General features: G+C 38.5%; 1 protein-coding gene across 6 annotated transcripts in view; it reads right to left on the reverse strand.

Annotated features, from left to right (window-relative positions):
• ZNF521 (zinc finger protein 521) overlaps nt 1–15955 on the reverse strand; it is a 293245-nt gene that overhangs the window by 221806 nt on the left and 55484 nt on the right. The window lies entirely within an intron of this gene.

Here is a 15955-nt window from a genome sequence, read left to right on the forward strand (position 1 = left end):
AAGATTTCTTTCTAATGTCTCTTTGTATCTCCGCCTTTTCTCTGTTTCAGGTGCAATAATCATTACCTGATGAGAGTCTACACCTTTACTCAATCCCAGACACACACACAAGTCAGACCTAGAACTACATGTAGTACCACTGGATTCTGAAGGACTCCAGGCTTCTTTCAAAGTGAGAAACAAAGAAGGAAGGGACAGTAGAGCCTACATCCAGTAGTTGTGAGATTTTGGGCAAACTAGAAGGATAACATATAAATGTTGATATCACCCTTATTTGTTTCTGATCAATTCTTTTCTCTGTAAAACAATTTAAAGCAAAAGTAAATGGTATTGTCCCACTGAGAAGAACAGGGTTTTCCCAGCCTTCTACGAATATATTTGTTTTAAATGTATTCATGTCAAAGATTGATCAAGGATAATATATATTAATATAAACCATAGATTCGATCACCTAAATACAAGGGCTCATGACAAGGGCTTCTAAATACTGTCTCACTCTCTCTGTCACCCAAATCCCTTTCCGCTCATACTATCAATTCCTTGCTTAAATTCATTCTAAGCAAATCAATCCTTACACCTGTCTTGCCCTCATTTTCTACTTCCCAGGTGTGAAATTTCTCTTATATCCTATCAACAAATAATGGACTTAGGGGTGAGGAGTCCAGAGATATATAAATTAGTGTTCCACAACCATTTAATTTCCTATGCACCTACAGCTTTATCCATCTTGCATGGTATTTGATCTGCAGAAACTTTTTCATAGAAAACCAGGACTAGAAAATAATGAGCAAAGCAAGAAGCAATCTCAAACACATGTGAGGAAATTATGCTTGATGTAAACCTACTTTGATCCTGTTATTGTCATTCAACACAAATACTAAATGAGAGAGGAAATGTCCTCCTCATTCCTGCACACAGAAGGCAAGTGGGAGGGTCTTGCTTTCTAACTAAAGTACAACTTTGGCCCAAATTAAGTTTGCTGACCCAAATCACAAGTCAAGAAGTTTGTTCCATAGAATGCATGTGCTGGAAATGTAGACTGTGGAAAACAGTAAAAGTTTAAGAATGACTTACTCTACATAGTAACAATCAATCACAGCTAACAGTCATTGAACACTATGTTCTAAACTCACACTGTGTCTGACATGCATAATCTCCTTTACTCCTTAAGGGAACCCTAAGAGAAGGGGACTATTAGTAGCTCCATTTTACAGATACAGAAGCACAAAGAGTTAGTTAAGCAACTTCCCCAAATCACGTGACTATTAAAAGGTGGAGCTAGAAATTGCGCTCAGGCAATGTGACTTGCCTTCCATAAATGCGATGAAACACAATCTTACCAAAAAGACTTTAGGAGGTTTCTGACTGCCCAGTGCAGTTTAGAGTATCTTATCAGGCAAGTGGCTAGAATAAAGCATGCAGTCAAAAATAACGGAAGGAATCACAGGCGGTACTTCATCAGCATTTACTAGAATCCTGCTGGCCTAAAACTAGCAGAAAAAAAAAAATCCTCTCACATTCTAGGCAAAGCCTTTTGCCTTTTGTTCAAAATAGGATCCTGTTTTTCAGACTCTTGAAAATACTCTTTGCACCCTTCCTGAGAAAAGGATTAATTTTGTTAGGAAGTTGCCACTCGTTTATAATTATAGGAAAATTCTGTTTAAGAATCCAAGGGTTCCAAAAAACAACTCCTCTGCTCCATTTCCTAAACTTTCTACAGTTTGGAAGGTAAACTTGAGAACACAGAGCACCTATGAATATGTGTATTGGTATTTCTTCCAAAACATCTCAAAACTGTTTTGGGGGGATGAGGGGATCAGCTGCCTTTGGAGCCAGGTAGGAAGGCAGAACCTGGGCAGGAGGCAGATGCTGAGATGAAGGAGAGGAGGAGGGCCAGAGAGGAGTGGGGAGAAGCAGGGTGAGAAATACGCACATCGGAACCACTGGAAAGCCAGGAGGCTTGTGACCAGTGCGTCGGGCCACTAGACCAGGGAGCAAAGTGCAGGCTAGTCCTTCACACCCAAGCCTTAGGGGAGGCAGCTCCCGGTGTCAGAATAACACAGTTCAGTGTTTGGAAAGAGGAAGTCTGCAGAGCGGCACTCCATCCGGCTGGCCAAGTACACAGGTAATAAAGTGTGAGCTCGCACATGGAGGGGGCGGTGCATGGTGGGGACAGGGAAATGAAAGGCAATGTGGATGTGCCAAAAACAATATTCCATCCCCAGTGTGACAGGGCATCAGAGGGATCTTTTTGAAAGGACTAGTCAGAAGCCCAAAAAAATTAAGTTAAATTATATACAAAATGCCACACCTAAAAAGAAATATTATTTTAGTAAAAAATCCTACTGCTTTTTTTTTCCTTTAGGCCTTTACCAGGAACACCTGCAAATAAGAAAAACAAAATAAAAAAATCCAGCAAGAATAAAGCACTTTCCAGACTGACAAGGACAGCAAAGAACACAGAAGATTTCTAAGTGAAAGGCACCACGTGGAGCAGAGATAAAAGAGCTTTTAAAATTTTTAGGGAGCCAGATTCAAGTGTTTCAGTGAATCCTTAAAGTGCTTAAGTACAAAACGCTTTCCTCCAATGCATTAAACGTACAGAGAATGACTTTAACCACAGCGTGCCTGCTTTGTGCAGGAAGCAGCTGGTACCTCTTTCTGTGTAATGGATGGGACAAGCACTCTATCCAAGGAAAGTACAACCAAAATCTCACAGGAGTGTTGGCATGAGCCTCTAACACATATCAACAAGCACCTCTACTCACTATCTTTTTTCTCAGCAAAGGGTTTCCACTAGGCCCCTCACTTTGAAAAGTTGCCTCCTTCTGTCTAAGGAAGAATTTCACCTCAGTCACCTGGTTTTGCACATCATACATTCCCACTCTTGCCTCTCCTACTCATGAGGATTGCTGTGCTCTAAGCTTAACCCTTGAAATTTGCCAGCACTTAGCAAGAGTCAAAATCAGAGCCTAATTGAGGGGCTCTTCCCTGGTCTCTGGTACAACATACACTAATTAAAAGCTGAGGTCGGTCTCCAATTACTGGACCACAATAAATATGTCTATAAAACCTTCACAGGATTTTGCTGTATCAGCAAGAACATTAGTTTAAAAACACCAACTATACCCCCTCCAAGTTTATGTGTCTGCATTAAGTATAATTAATTTCATTGTCTTGATGTTTCACCAGAAAGCTTTCCAGAAAAAGCCAAGAATATTATTCAATAGCTGAACATAAACTTCGATGGAAAATAGAAAATCATGTGCTGCTGGAAATCGTAAATTTGGGTAAATCTGAAAACATCTGACCCTTTTTAACTTCAAAAGCAAAAGATCTGAATACCCCCATCATCGTTGACGGGAGTTTAAAATCTTATTATAATTTGCCAAATTCCAAAAGAGTTGGTGTTTTAATCCCTCACCACTTTTAAACGGAATCAGTTAAAGAAAAAAAATCAATGTCTGGAGACAGCTCTATGAATGTAGCCACACCTAAAAAACAAGCCAATACTTTTTCCCCCCCAAAAAAAAATTCATGAGCAGCAACAGCTGGAACTGTTTTACACTAGACGGCTGAGTTCTGTGAGAATGTTCTCCTTGTCTTTGTCTGCAAAGCTGAAAGAAGCTGGACTCAAAGGTAATGTTCAGTCCCAGGAGGACCCTGAGTAAACATGAGCCTGAGCCCCCAGCTCCCTCCTGATAAGGTCAGGTGACATGGTGTCAAAAGACAGCCAAGGAAAGATCTAGAAAAGTGCACACACAAGGAGGATATTTTTCTTTCTCTTTACCAGAGATAATAAAGAACAGAAATGGACTTCAAAATTTTTTATTCACTTAAAATACAACAATGGCACTCCCACCCTTGCCCTCAAGCCCTATGTATGTATGATAAACATTTACACACACACACATACACACACTAAACGCACTGCTCTAGCTATCCTTTACTTCCTGAATGAATGCACAACCGAGTCTGAAGCTTGCAGATCTACTCCAAATTGTCAAAGCAACCTGTCTTGACGAAATGTAGCAGCAGCAAAATAACAATACGTCACACAAAAAAATCAGCAAAGTCATCTCATCAGAAAGCAGCCAAAAAATACCCAAGTATTTCCAAAATCTGAGTTGAGATGAGAGCGCTGAGGGCCGGAGGAAAATTAAAAAGAGAGGCAGAGTCATAGGCATAAAGAAGTCTTCAATAAAGCAGTGAGAGTTCGAAAGGAAAGTAGCAACACTACAAGTTATGAAAAGGGGAGAGTACAAAGCATGACAGGCAGATGTAATAAAAGAAAAGCACCATAAAAAAAGAGAAAGAGATGAAGAAATATTTCCAAGTAACTGAGACAGGTACACTGGGAGTATAAAAAAAGAAACAGCTAAGCCTGGAAGGAAACAAGATGAAACTGATGATGCACCTAAAAATGAAAACAACTTTTTGCATGTAAACAAAAGAGGTTTCTAGTGAGGGAGACTACACAAACACTCATGTGCGTGCACACACACACACACACACACATACACACAGGGAGGCATCAGGCATCTGACTATTTCAAAAGCCACATCTAAAATTTCATTAAAAAGAGCCCAGCTGCTTCCTTACCCTGACTTTGTCTTTAAGGACTTAGCTAAGCTGAAGGAGTGGCCAGAAAAGGGGAAAAAAAAAAAAAAAACACTTCAACCCATCTCTCTCAAATTCTTTTATTTCAGCAATGCATTAAGCAATCTCCCTGCAGAGTTATTCTCTTCTTCCTGGTGTGGATAAAGCTTCCCCTGGGGAGCTCTGTAATTTCCAGCTTCTCCGAATTCAGGTATTAGTAAAGACCGCTTGGGGACACGCAACAATATAACTCTACATTTTCAGGCATTCGGAGAGAACCCCCTAAGGGTCCCAAGTTCAAATTTCTGAAATGTAGGCATTGTAAAAGGAACCTCGGGGGACTCCAGCAATAGAAATCTGCTGAATTCAAAGCATTTCCTAAGCCCTGGCAGGAGCCTTTGCTCCCACTGGAGGCTTTTTATAAAACATGTGTTGCTGACATGTTGACAGATTGCTCAGTGAAGTGTTAGGTGCATACACAGGCTGGCCATTTAGGGGGACATCAGTTTACCCTTCATCTCTACCTGAAGCACCATGTTTTATACATTACCCGAGGAGGCAGAAAACAGACACTTTCCAACAAAGTATAGTATCACTTGGCAAAAGACAACCACCCCCTCACACGTACCTCTATCCACCACCTACAGAACTACAGACAGATTTTTAGTTGCACTTCTCTCTCTCTCTCTCTCTCTCACACACACACACACACACACACACACACGTACGCGCCTGCGCGCGCACATGCACGCATGGCTATACAGAATCTCCCCAAATCACAAAAAGGTCAGAAAATAAATTAAGTGTACAGTGCAAGGCCCAGGCTTGAAATTGCCTCCATGTATCAGGCCTGCCACCCTTTTGCTACACAGGCCAGAGCTCTGAGGGTATAATGAGCAAAGGAATTTTCTAATGACAGCTGACTGTTGGGAGGTAATCTGATCAAAGGCCGATATTAAATCCAACTTCTGCTCATATCAGGGTATTAGTGATGTACGACTTAATAACCCAGCAGCTCCAAAAGTGCTGCCGTGGCAACAGGATGGAAATTGGGATAATAATGTATTCATGGTGCTGGCGACCTGGGGCTGCAGTGCGCGCTCTCAGGGGAGGGCACTTCACCCTGAGCCAGACGTGTCTGGGCAAAATCACTTCACAAAGGACAGGAGTGGAATACTGAAGAGCTCTGGCACTGATGAGAGAGTCGATAAGGGGAAGAGTGGAATGAAGTGAAGGGAGGGAAGGAAAAACATTTTCAGCAGAAGAGCTTGAGTGGTGCTTCTCTGAAAAACTGATGGGGCTCAAGAAGCTCTCCCCGACAAGTACAACCAAAATGGATAATTATTAAATGAACATAAAACTACATTCTCTGCAAAGAGCTGGAGGATGAACAGCACCAGCTTGCATAAAATGACAAGATTTGCACATCAGCCGTCATCAGCTTCCAGCCCTACCTACCACCGTACAGAGGAGAGCCAATGTCTGCCACCAACAAAACACCCATTCTTCTCAATTGAAACAGATTTCCAATCTTAGCTACTATTTTATTCCTAGAGAAAAACAAATGTTGAGAAAAAACAAAGGTCATACAATAATCAGTCACATCTCATAGACTATATATCTCTCAGATATTAAAAATAATCTCTATTTTTTCTTTCCTTAAAATAGAAGCTGAGTAACAACTAAACACCATTTGGGTAGGACGAAAGAAAAACGGGATTTGAAGGTCTGGAAAGGGGAATCAGAAATTTAATTAAACGAAAAGGGGAGGAGGAGAAGACGTAGACTCTAGGCCAAGGCACCTCAGCGGTTAAAAGCGTGCCCACCTAGTCTAATCTAACACAAGATCCTCGGACTCCCTGGACTGAGGAAATGAAAGCACATACAAGGGTGGTTTCAATTCCAAATATCTTTTGCAAATTACATCATATGGGACTTATATTTGCTGAAGACATCTTTAGAATATCAGTGAATATTCCAAAAGAAAATTCATGGACCAGACATGGACTTTGGGGACAGGAGAAGAAAATGGCCCCCATTTTTCTTATCTAGCTTAAAATATCTTCTTTGCTATAAGGAAAAGGCTTCTCTGTAACTAATACAGAATATCCTCAAAGAACAAAGAGACCAAACATACCAAGCAAACTTGGTAAAAACGTGGCCTCAAGAAACACTCCTGGGGGGCCTGGTCGGCTTCTCTTCTGAGGAAACTGACTCCGTAATCATTCTGACATGCAACTGAGGAGAGAGCAGCAAATCCTAATTTCTTATTCTTGCAGCGCTTAATGCCAACAACGTACATATTGTACTCTTAAGCGCTCTTCCTGCCTTTCCTAGTATTACAGATAATTTGCTAGTTTCAGAGTGTACTTATTACAGGACTGTCAGAGGAGTTTTTGTTTCAACAACACGTTAACTTTACTGCACTTATAAAAAACATTATGTGTCCCCTGTGATTCTGTGTGTTTAAGAGCAGCGAAATGTTATTGATCCCGGTGTGACAAATCAAGAGTTAGGTAATGTCTACAAAACTCAATTTTCTGCAAGACATAAAAACCCTCTTTATGAAACCCCTCCTTAAGAAATTCAGGAGAAATTCAGAAAAAAAAAAAAGAGAGTATAAAGGTCAGCAACTATTACTTATTAATGTAATCTAACTCTATTCCAATGACAGGCACATGACCACAGAGGCCAATTTAAACTAATATTTTTTTTTCACTACTGTAAAAAAAATCTGCAGGAAATTTAAAAAATTACTTTGATACAACTAGTCATCCTCCTCAGAAAGAGCATTAAATTGAAGCCAGTTTCCTCTCACTAAGGACTGTGTGACTTCAGATTCGCACATAAGTATCCAACTTCTTGACCAAGCATTAGGATTCTACTTGCTTGTATCTGTCTACAATGGACTTTCACAGAACTCATTTGCTTTAGAAATGTCACAATGCTGAAAACATCTCATTCTGATTCACATGAAATCTCTTAATTCTTATGTTTTTTTTCCTCTCAGAAAAGATATAATACTGAAAATGCCCCCCCAATAGTTTCAGCAACAAGAGTTGTAAACCTGATAGGTGACAGGGAAAGAAAAGAAAAAACCTCTACTGGGCAACATCAATAATCTGGGCGTGATGTGCACAAAATCCATTTGCATCCATAGAAATTTCATAACTCTGCATACATATTTGGATTTTTCCCCCAACTGTTCAGGGACAGTAAGCACTGATACTGCATTTAATTAACAAGCAAATGTGATGCCCTCCGACGTGAACAATACTGAGCCAATTGCTTAAGTTCTCACAAAGATAAATGTATTACAAGCACCACTGTACTACTGCAGAATATGACAGTAGTCATTTTCCTCATCTTCCCCAGCAAACTTTAGTCTCTGACAGGGCTAGCCTTCTGTCCACCTTTACTCTCAACTCTTTCCTTTTGGGTTTTAGCTTCCATAGGGAAATTCGCTTTCCAGATCCGTGGGTAGCTCACTCTTTCTCTTTTCCTCTTTTCTCTCCCTCTCCTTTTCCTCTACTGTATTCATCATTATTCAGCTGCATTATAACACTTAAAAAAAAAAAAAACCCAGCTTTGAAAAAAAAAAAAAAGAAATCATTTGATTTTCATTGCCCTGGAGAGAATTAAATACCCCCAAGGAAAAATTCTGGTACATTCTCTGCACACATTTACATGCAGCCAGTGAAGTAAACATTTCCATAATTGCTCACTTCAGAACACGTTACCCAGTTCCTAGGTACAATAACTGTCAGGAGTCAATGAGGAATAAAGAATTTTCCTGAATCCTTGCACATAACCTGACTAGCATTAATAACTCCACAGTTGTACATAAGTTAAAAAATGGATTACTGCCAGACATCAGCCTTGCTCCAAACACTTTGGTCATGAGCTCTTCATGCAGCCATTAACAAAATAAATATGTTTTCTAAAACTTAAGGCTATTGATAATAAAAGCATTTTTTTTAACTTTCCTTCTCCTTAGAATAAAAGGCAATAGCCAAAACTATAGCTTTTTTTAACCTTGGAAATTACAGCAACAACATATGGCTTCCATTTACTTCCAATTTTACTCGTACTGTGAGCTTCTTTGGTGAAGTTGTCTTCTATTGCTAAATGACAAAATGAATGATGAAATTCAGTTGCTATGCTAGAAAAACAAAAAACAAACCATGGTGGTTAATCCCTAAGGAAAACTGGACTTCGGTTATGAATCATCCTTACCAGCAATCTTGTAAATCTTAAATAAAAGTCTTTATGTCCTAAAAAGTATTGTGAATAAACATTATTTTCTTTTAAACCCCTGGCAGAAAGGATTCTCCTCCCTCCCCAGTCCCTTCACATTCAAGGTTAGAGAGCATGCCACCAGCCCTCAGTGATTATGCGAATAGAACTTTCCTTGTGCAAGAGGCATCAATGAGGGAGGCGAGCACGAAGTCGGCTCTGTTTTTATTGCATGCTTGCAGGGCTTCTCATATTGCTGAAACTACAATGAAGAGCTCGGGAAGCGCATCATAAAACCAGCCCATTGGCTGTGATGGTATTAGTAATTTTTCTACAAAATGAAAATGTATATACTTTGTTATCAGATAAATCTTTATGTGCTTCCTCCATCTTTCCCTAACCAACGCATTCCCCACTTACCCCCAACTCTCTTGTGTGTCCAAGATTTACTTGGTCTTTATGATGACTTCAGATAGATAGTCATTGCCTAATTAGGCTGTGAAAGGGTCTGAGTAAACAAAACATAAAGTCAAAATTGGGGGGAAAATTATTTTTTAATTTTAAAAATGTGGCTAGCTAGACAATCAACTTCCCGCACACAATAAAAGTGTAGCTCTGTGTGTTATAAACTATTTATGACGTGTTCAAGAAAGTTTTTCACCCAGGCAGAAAATATCCTTTTAATATGCCCTTTTTACTACAACATGCTATTATTGGTCTCTTCTTTATTGTTGTTTTCATATTTTCGGCATAAATACAGTGCAAAAAAAAGACAAAAAGCAATGCTGCACACAACTGAAATGTTATACAATTTGCTAAAATGATGAATAAAATTAAAACTGCCTGTCAAAGCAAAATGAAAAGCAATTTTGTTTGCAATTTTCATAGCAGCTATGGAAAAGCAGCCAAATTGATGAACTGCATGCAGTCTGCGGTTTATAAGCATCCAGAGTAACTGAAGAAGGCGCTTTGATTAGTAATAGTATCAAGATGAACTGCAGCTTAAAATTCAGAACCTTCTAATCCAGCTGTTGGCCTTCCTCTGAAAGACAAATTTTATACTTTACTCCCCAAAATTGATCTAAGGGTTAATATCAGACTATCTAGGTGATTATGAACACCTTAAAAAGCTGGTGTTTTATTCCAAATTTAGATTTCATCAATCATTCCAAGCACTAACACCTGTGAAATACGCATTCTGTGCTCTTATTCCTGGGCCCCTCGCTGGGAGCCCAGAGTACTGACTGCAAATGAGTAGACAGGGAGGTGCTGATACCACTGTTTGCTACCAAATTTTAACTAGAGAGCAATTTCTACTTCTACTGAAGTAGAAGTTCAGTGTTTGATGCACAGTAGGCCATATTCTTTTTTTTTTTTTTTTTTTTTTTTTTTTTGAGACAGAGTCTCACTTTGTCACCCAGACTGGAGTACAGTGGTGTGATCTTGGCTCACTGCAACCTCCACCTACAGGGTTCAAGTAATTCTCCTGCCTCAGCCTCCTGAGTAGCTGGGATTACAGGTGCCCGCCACCACGCCTGGCTAATTTTTGTATTTTTAGTAGAGACCCATCCAGCCACCCAAAGTGCTGGGATTTCAGGCGTGAGCCACTGCACCCAGCTGATAGTAAGCCATATTCTTGAATGAAAAGGTGAATAAATGAATTAATGGATGGATGGATGGATAAATGAATTCATTTCCATCACTGTACTCCATTTTATGATACCCAAAATTTGATTTAGACGAAATATAAAGCTTCGTGGGGTGCCTGAGGAAAGGCCAGTAACGGAACTACTGTTACAGAAGACTAGCATTAGTCACATTACCAAAACTATTAATACACTTGCCAAATGACTGGGGCTCCAGTGCAGAATTCTACCAAGATATAACTGAATGATAAGAAATGGAGGTTCTTTCTTTCACATGTGGCCATAAATAATGCACGAGTGAAATTCTTCTCATTGAAAATTGTCCACTGCCGACATCAATTTCTCTATTTTACCCTCCGTCTAAAGTAAAAACATACAAAAGTGTAAACATTAAAGTGACCATTTCTACACTCAACTGGAAAAGATACCAATTAAATGCAACAAAATGAATAAATGTTCCATGTCAGCATTTTGGCTTAGGAAAGCCTCCCAAATCCTCATGTGGAATGTCTGAATGTGGCCATCTTATTTGAGAATATCCCTTGCTATTGTCACTCATAGGTAAAGGTAGCGGAATTAAACACAGCTACATAAGAGTAAGTAATGAATTTGAGCTTCAGATATAGGATTACAATAACGTATACTTAATTCATAGGAAGCCTAATTTCCTCCTAAGCAGTTAGTTGAATTGTGAGGCTCATCTTCCACCAGGAGAAATACAGGTCAGCTCTCTGGGTTTTGCATTCAAACACCCAAAGATCCCTGAGTCAATAAATGCCACAGATCCTGCAGACAATTCTACTCTCTGTAGACGTCTGCCACCCTTCTCACCAGCCCTCGGCATACTATATTTGCAATTATTTATACAATATAAGCCTCTACAAGTGGTATTCCTATTTTTCAATTGAGAAAACTCGAGAAAATAGAATTTCTGAGTTTCCAGAATACAATAATCAACACCCTCTCTAGATACAACTGTACTTGAAAAGTTGTCAGGATTTAAGACATCCTTATTCCAGTCATTTGGAAGTTCCAATCATTGCACCAAGAAAAAAAAATCATCTTTTTAACTTCTTTTGGTACAGGAAATATTTTAGTACCTGACAGTATCTGGCTCATAATAGGCGCTCAATGAATATTTATTGAAAGAAAAAAAGGAGGGGAATAAAAAGAAGAAAAAGTGCTTTCCAAGGTTATTGTCTTAAACTGCCACATATTATTTTTTGCCCTGGAAAACACAGGGCAAGTCTTTGGTTTGAATAAAGTCAAATGAGCATGTCTACCAACACTTACACATGTCACCTGCCAGTTTCCCACTTTTTGCCGTATCCCATATCAAACTGTGATGCTAACTCAGATGTCGGATACTTTATTCTGGTGAATCTCATAGATTTACTGTGAAAAAAATGTCTAATTTCATTTCATCATTATTTGAGATTTGGGCCTCTCAGTCACCATCTGTACCATGTCACAGCACTTACATTTCACATGAGTTGCCTTAATGTCAGGGCACAATAATGGCACATATTCACAAAAAGGGCATTTCCAACAAATTCTTCTCAACACTGGTATTTTTAAATCCTCCCCAGAGCTTTTTTGTAACATCATGACTAACTGTGTTTTCTTTTGTGTCCCTGACATGACACAAAAGTAGCTTGTGCTCAAGTACAGAGAAGTGGATAGTGAGGTGGTAAATAATGGCGTGTATCATTAAGGAATACAAGATATAGTAGGTGGGTATGGATAGTGGAAAGCAAAACGTTATCAGGGAAACAGCCCCATTAGACATGACCATGTGGCTTCTGTTGTTGCTTCTGCCACTACCAGCAGTGAAATCTTGAACAAGCTACAACTTTACTGGACTGCAATTAATTCAAACATGAAAGTGGGAGGAGATGAGGGGATTATTTACTAAAGGAGTGGCTTTCAAGCTGTTTTTATTTGTTCTTTAAACAAATCTTTAAGGGGAAGTCCAAGATAAATAAAACCACCCAACCTGAATCCGAGGTAGGACCCTCAGGGTCCAGTCCCCAGGGCCCATCTCCACTCTGCTCTCCTCATACTGTAGGAAGCCCTAGAGATCCCCAAAGCACAGTTTGAATCCACTGTATATAATGATCTCCAAGGTCACTTCCGGGTCCACTGCCCAATCGTTTTCCCATATATATTCTGCCTTTATTCCTAAGTCAATATTTTTGTTTTCTCAGTTGAAGGTAAATAAAGAAGAGGCGATAACAGAACATAAAACAACCAAAAAGTTCTGGATACCCTGTTGCTTAGTGATCATTTTAATCAATAATTAAAGAAAAATCATACATATGATTCCACACAATTAAAGAAAAACCATAAGCTATCTTCTATCACACAGAGATTATTAGCAAACACTCCTCTACCTTTTGCCCAGATGAGGGCTCCACAAAGGGTTGTTGCTGCATTAACAGATTTACTTGCATGCACTTGTACACATACACATACACACACACACACACACACACACACAAATTCCTTAATTTCTTAGAAGTCTCTAAACAGACATTACCAAGAAATTTACACTAGAGAATCAATCAATCATTGCTCCAGGAGTACAATATTTAAAACTAGCTTTTCTGGATTCTACCTCAAGGTGATCTCACTATTGCAGCTCTTTAGAGACTTAACAACAAAATTATTATTTCCAAACTTTAATTGAGCTTCTTAAGATAGGTATTTATGATACTCTTCACAACACTTGGAGATTTTATGCTCTACTGTGGAATCGTTGGCTGCTTTGTTAGTGTTCATTTTTATATTTTAGGTATTTAAATAGTATTGTATGGCTTTATCTGGAAAATAAATCAATTTGGCAATTTATTTCTAGCAAATGGTGCTTCCACAATTTCTTGCATACAATCCAACCTTCAAGCAAACCATCAAAGCCTCTACCAGAGGATATTTTATGACTGCTTCATAATTTAAATTAAAAATCCATTTTTAAGACACAATACTCTTTCAAAAAAGTAGTGCCTTATGATTAGCAAATTAAAGATGATTTTTTTCTTACTTGCTTGCAAATAATTTCTTTAATCCAGAGCATGAGATGTGAACTCTAGTTAATGAATATTATCTTTGGCAAGCAGTAACCTACAATCTTAAAAGGTTCATTTTTATCATTGGTATTTTGAAGTTGCAACTTTGATCCATTACAATATAAAAAAGAAATGATTTTATTAACATTCTCTTTCATTACTGGATAATACTCTGCAGTGCTGGTACTACTGGGAAACTATTAAAGGTTTCTCTTAAAGAGGAATTCACAGATGATTTTTAAATGATAAAAGCAATAAAAATTTCTTCATTTCCCTAGATAAGACATGTATACTAATTTTTTTTCCTGCTGTTAATTTTCTGCTGATCCGCTGGTCAGTTTGCTTCTAGGTATAATTCAAGAGACTGCATCAATCAATAAATATGCATAAAGCATGGGAAAATAATTATGCTACAAATTACTTATCAAAATTGATTCTATAGGCCTAGGATGTCTTCTTCTGACTCTAGAAAAACAGGTTTTCGTTTTTAAATTACTAGACACTAGTAGCAAACTCTGTTTTTCACCATGTGCAAATTACAGTCAAATGTAACGAAAATGTACATGGCAAACCTGTCCTCTTTTTGCATAATTGCCTTACATCTTAAGAAGTAGGTTTAGGCTGCCAGGTGCAGTGGCTCATGCCTGTAATCTCAGCACTTTGGGAGGCTGAGCGGGGCAGATCACAAGGTCAGGAGATCGAGACCATCCTGGCCAACATGGTGAAACTCCATCTCCACTAAAAATACAAAAATTAGCTGGGTATGGTAGCCCATGCTTGTAATCCCAGCTACTAGGGAGGCTGAGGCAGGAGAATCGCTTGAACCCAGGAGGCGGAGACAGCAGTGAGCCAAGATCGTGCCACTGCATTCCAGCCTGGCGACAGAGCAAGATTCTGTCTCAAAAAAAAAAAAAAAAGGAGCAGGTTTGGGCAGAAATCTTTCTATACTGCTATCTGCGACATCCTTTATCTCTTTCACATAGTTTCTTTTAAAAAAATTGACGAAATATACCTACATAAAAATACAGAAAAGCAACAACTTGATATAATTATAAACAACACTCATATAACTACTATACTGGTATAGAAATAGAACACTGTCAGCACCTAAAACGTCCTCAAGTGTCCCTCCTCATCACTACCCATTCCTTCTACCCTAAAGGTAAGCACTAACCTGACCTTTGTGATAGTGATTTTCCATTCTTTTATTGTTATCACACCTATGTATACAACCCTAGACAGTATAATTTAGTTTCGCCTAGTTTTGAAGTCCATGTGAATGGTTCCATACTGTATGTATTCTTTGTCATCTTGTTTCTTGGGTCAATTCGACATTTGCAGGGGTAGTCTTCTTGAGGATAGCCATCATTCATTCATTTTCTCTGCTAATAATATGCCATTATGTTAGAAAGAATGCTTTACGATCTAGTATTTGCTAGCACAACAGGATGACTATAGTCAAAAATAATTTAATTGTACATTTAAAAATAACTAAAAGGGTATAACTGGATTGTCTGTAACACAAAAGATAAATGCTTAAGGTGACAGAGACCCCATTTACCTTGATGTGATTATTATGCATTGCATGCCCGTATCAAAATATCTCATTTAAGCCATAAATATATACACCTACTATGTACCCAAAAAAGTAAAAAAAAAAAAAGTAAATATTTTTAAAATGATAAATAAAATACATTAAAAGAAAATATTCCATTATGTGAATATGCACAGTTTATTCTGTGTACCGGACATTTGGTTTGTTTACAGTTTTGACTATCACAGACAATGCTGCTATGAATATACATGTACATGTACCTGTCTCCCATACATACCTGTTTCTCCAGGGTATGGAGATATGAAATTGCTGAGTCATAGAGTTTACATATCCTTAAACTTAGTGTATAATGCCAAACCATTTTCCCAAAGTGGTTCTATCCATTTAAACTCCCGCCAGCAGTGTCTATTACTCCACATCGTGGCAACACTTACAATTGTCACACTTTTTGCTAATTTGACAGATATGAAGCCCAAGAGATTTTACTTTCATCTTAGCCCTTGTTACCTTGGTTAAAAGCACTGCACAATCACAGACAACACAGAAATAGCTGAAGGTATGCCCTTCTATTCACTTCCTTATCCATCTTTTTGTTTCAATGGCCCTAGTCAATTTTAGACCTTGTTACTTAGAGTCTATTTTATTTAATTCCCTTTTATTCCTATAAATTTACAAAATTCTATGTAGCTCTATCATCCCTGATGAAAATATCCCACTTGATAGGAGCACTAGGTACAAGAAAGTAAAATTCCTCAAAAAGAAGTTATTGTCATCTGCCACCACTCTCTGCAAATATTTTTTATTTAGTAATACTATAGCACTTGAATCCTTCTATCTAGAGATACTTTTGCACA

This window comes from Pan troglodytes, chromosome 17 (assembly GCF_028858775.2).
Source record: "Pan troglodytes isolate AG18354 chromosome 17, NHGRI_mPanTro3-v2.0_pri, whole genome shotgun sequence".
Lineage (NCBI taxonomy): Eukaryota > Metazoa > Chordata > Mammalia > Primates > Hominidae > Pan > Pan troglodytes.